This window comes from Octopus bimaculoides, chromosome 23, assembly GCF_001194135.2.
Source record: "Octopus bimaculoides isolate UCB-OBI-ISO-001 chromosome 23, ASM119413v2, whole genome shotgun sequence".
In the NCBI taxonomy this organism is placed as follows: domain Eukaryota; kingdom Metazoa; phylum Mollusca; class Cephalopoda; order Octopoda; family Octopodidae; genus Octopus; species Octopus bimaculoides.
In genome coordinates, this window is record NC_069003.1 from 34,693,310 (window position 1) to 34,697,673 (window position 4,364).

The following is a 4,364-nucleotide window of genomic DNA, read 5'->3' on the forward strand; positions in this document are numbered from 1 at the left end:
ATATATATATATATATATATATATATATATATAATATACATTTAGGAATTTATTTTGTAAGATTCCTGATGTGAAACCGAGTGTTGAAACAGATATTGTAATATTTCGGGACGGTCGTTTTTTTATTTTTTCAAAATAAAAACACACGCACTACTTATTCGTTCTTCACTTGTTTATTACTTTTCTTATTTTAACTTATGTCCATTGTCCGGAAATCTTCCATCACACGTCTGTGACATCTTCAGCGACACGTGTATATGTTCCTGCTCCACTTAATGTGTGCGTGAGTGTGTGTGTGTGTACACTGATACAAATGTTAAAACATTTCTAGTTCTAAATGCTTCAAGATCAGATTAGTGCTCGATGTGTTGATGTAGAACTAATTCAAATCCGCATAGAGTTAAGCATCGAAATGAACCAGAATCCACAGTCTTTATGCGTCTTTATATGTAAACTTCTTAAAATACACACTCAAATGAATTTCTGAAAATAAACGACAAACAACAGAAAGAACCGAACGATAAGAAGGAAGTGGAATATATTCTTTCTTTCTAGAATAAATATAAATAAATTACCATTGTAATTGACATTAATATTCATATACCCATGCGATATAGCATCAGGCGCGCGTGTGGATGTGTCTGTGTTACAATCTTTGTTCTATTAGTCTTGTACAAGCTAGAGCGCGTTTAATATTAACGTTTAATATTAATACAGTAATGTTGATGCGGCAAGGAATATTCTGGAATGCATAAACTTATTTTCGTTTATTTTTCACTATTAGTTCTGCTATATCTGTAGTCGTCGTCATCCTCCTCCTCCTCATCATCATCATCATCACCACCACTACAACCATCACCACCACCACCAACCCGAAACCAAGTGGTTGAGAGGCAAACTTCTTAACACACAGCCACGCTTGTGCATGTATATAACAGATAAGACCGTTTTTGTTTTGTTTTGTTTTGTTTTTTTATGGATTTTCCTCGTCGCTTCTTCTTTATCATTGCACTTATCTCCATCAAGTCCGAAAGTCACCTCAGCATCGTTACGAAATATTCTTACATTTCACTCGAAGACATTTGTCTCTGGCATAAAACTTTAAGACATCATTCACTTTACCTCTGTTTCCCCACTGAGTATCCTTTCTTAGATTCGTTTAATATAATCAACAAAATGGATCAGTATGATTACAAGAAAAGATGGGGAAAAGGCTGTCCATTTCAATCAATCCTTTTCTAGTCTATATGTCTGTTAAACTCTCCCTTATTAATGTTTGCTCTGACAATCAGCATCATCATCATCAGCATCATCATTATTATTATTGTTGTTGTTGTTGTTGCTGTTGTTGGCTAAGATTGAAGAATCTGTCTCGCGATTCTTTCCTGTGACATTCTAACCACGTGTCCATAGTAGCAGAGCTGTGCCCTTTCAATGCGAAGAAATAACGGCTTGACCTGAAAAGGGGCTCCCTAATCTCCGTGTTAGGTACTCTACCGAGTAACGTTATTCCAGGATCCTTAACTAACATTTGGAAATCCAAATGTTTGGTTCATTTTATCTTTCAGTAAAGGATTAATGGAAACACGGTCAAAATGATTCTTTTAAAACGTTCAGTCATCTTGATATGCATCACAAGATCTACGAAATGTCATAAATCAAAGTGAAATTACGTAAGGTTTGCCAAAAGTTGACGTTTCATACATAAATGGTTCCTCAATGAATAAGCCAAACCAAAAGACAGACAAACAGAGATCGCCGGTCAACGGAAGTAACCTTGCCGTTACATTAGAATGAGATTGAATGAATTAAAAATGGAAGATTACCTATATCGATATCCAAATCGAAACCGAAGAATTATGCGTATTTTATTACATCCGTAATAGTTAAACTGTTAATTATTCAGTACCCAGTGAATTATTACTTTTATTGATCGTTCACAAAGTTTCTCTTTTGTAGATAATGTTTCATTAACCGCCATTTTATCGTCTGCTTTATTTGTATTGAGATTATTAAGCCGTTTTGTTGAACAAGTCCTCTCGATATTGCAGGTTAATATATTCCATTTCCTGTTCTTTTAAATTTTTTCCGATTTTGTTTTGTTTTATTTGAAATATTTTTGTCATTGCTTAATTGTTTTGGTTCTTTTCCTGATAGCTTTCTCTTTTCATTTCTTTCTTTACGACAGATTTCCACCAATTTCCGAATACTTCTCAATAAATAAATCTTGAACATGATACAAGCAGACGGACAAAATGTGCAATATTTGACGACATGGCAAAGATCAGGCGAAACGATCTTTAATTAAGTTTTATCACGGCTAATACAGTCAACTGCATATGAACATCGATTACAAGTTAAGCAATACACAAAGATGAAACGAAAAATAAAATTCAAAATTAAGAAACACATTTTCCATACAAGTAACAAGTTACTTCTTCATATTTCTTCTCGTATTTAAAAATGTTTATTCAAACTGGAAAGACGTAAAAGAAAAAAAATTGAGGCCCTTACTAAAACATTTCCCCTCGTTGTAGATGGGATTCGACTGAGTTCCTTAACTTATTTGCCGAGAAGATTGAGTGTAAAATATATATCACAATCTGATTGTTGAAGAAAAAAGTTCTAATCTGAAGCGTTTGCACTAAAAATAATGAGAAGTATAACGAAGAAACAAGAAAGAACTTTAAACCAGGACAGCTTTCTGTTGTGAGTTTGTGATTAAACTGGACTGTTATATCAAGATAACTAGAAAATGTCCGTACCCTGAAACCATGGGCTGTTTTCTTGCCATACGTCGTAATCTAAGTTAAAGCACTTACGACCAGAAGTCGTTGTTTACCATTGGATTACTCGGGAGTAAAAAATAAATATATCTTCATATATTATTGTTGTAATTCATGTATGGAAGTAGAAACAGGGGACATTTTGGCGGCTAAAAAATGGCGGCAAGAGATAGAAGTACGCAGACGATCTTTTACACAGGAGACAGAAAATAACAAAGTTGAAAGGTTATCTTGTAACTATGCTGGTATTTGATTAAATAGAATGAATCGATTCTTAGAAGCTATTGGTGGGAATAAACTTATTTATAACTGATAACTCTGACAATATAATTTAACGAAAATATATTTAACACTCCCTCGTGTCTTCCAAAATATTTCGTTCATATCCGGTTGCTTCATGTACATTTTTCTATGTTTAAATTATACTACTTCTATACTATATATTATATCATTCATTATCGAAAAGAAATATACAAACAAAGAATACGATATACCACCGACGCTTCTTTTGTATTACAAGATTCTCTAAGAACTGTTTGGAGTATTTTTTTCTGTTCTTGATCAACGGATTTAACATCTAACAATCGACTGTGATAAAGCTGTGTTTTGACTTGTTTTCCAGACATATTTCATAACATTTTACAAGATTTGTGATATACTGATATTGGTTTAAATAAGAACAAAATGAATTAACATTGCCTTTCCAGCACAAACATACATGAGATATAAAAATCTGCCTTCGGTCATCTTTTAAAAGCTGAGAGTTTTAACAACCACCAAACGAATTGATGGATGATGCCGATCATTATTATATGTTACTAAATCAATGAATGCATTTTACTTGGTGGGTTTCCCAATTCGGTTTCAATACACTAAAGTCAACATTTTCTTGAATCTAATTATTTATTACGTAAGGACAGCAATAAACCTGAAAGGCCGAGAGAAACGTGAAAGAAGAAGAGGAGATCAAAAGAAAGAAATATATTCGGTGAAATAGTGAAAGAACTCTCGACTGTCGAAACTAAAATTAATTTAAATGTTTCATATCTGAAAATCACGGATGAAGTTTGAGGAATATCTTGAATATTCGATAGGTGACAAACAAAATCAAATGTTTCAGAATATAACTCATTGTTAATTTATTTTATATTTTCATAGACAGATAAATATTTAACAAGTTTACGTTTCTTCAAAAATGATGTTATATTTAGGAAGAAGGAATATTTTAAACTTTACCAAGAATGTAATATATTCATCGAATAAGTGTTTCCGTTCATAACCGCAATGTCACTACACTCGTCAGATTATGAAATATATTCAGTAAAACTCGACATGGAAGACAAAAGAGATTTAAATGATACACCATTATTATTCCTTGTGTCTGGAGAGAAAAATGAATAATAATTTCATTCAACTTTTAAAAACAAAAAAGAATTGTCATTAATCATTAGACGTATTAAATCTTCTCATTGTTCACGCAATAAATCCACCATTATTCTTAATTAAATAGAAGTCAAAATTAATCAGACCCTCGCTGAAACATATATACATATATACATACATACATACATATATATA

The 4,364-nt window shown here is 32.3% G+C and overlaps 1 long non-coding RNA gene across 1 annotated transcript in view; it reads left to right on the forward strand.

Moving 5' to 3' along the window:
* LOC128250607 (uncharacterized) overlaps positions 1–4,340 on the forward strand; it is a 122,256-nt gene extending 117,916 nt beyond the window's left edge. Inside the window, exon 3 of the long non-coding RNA XR_008266635.1 lies at positions 2,189–4,340. This is a non-coding gene — a long non-coding RNA (uncharacterized LOC128250607). The remainder of the gene's footprint in view (positions 1–2,188) is intronic.
* The last annotated feature ends 24 nt before the right edge of the window (positions 4,341–4,364 follow it).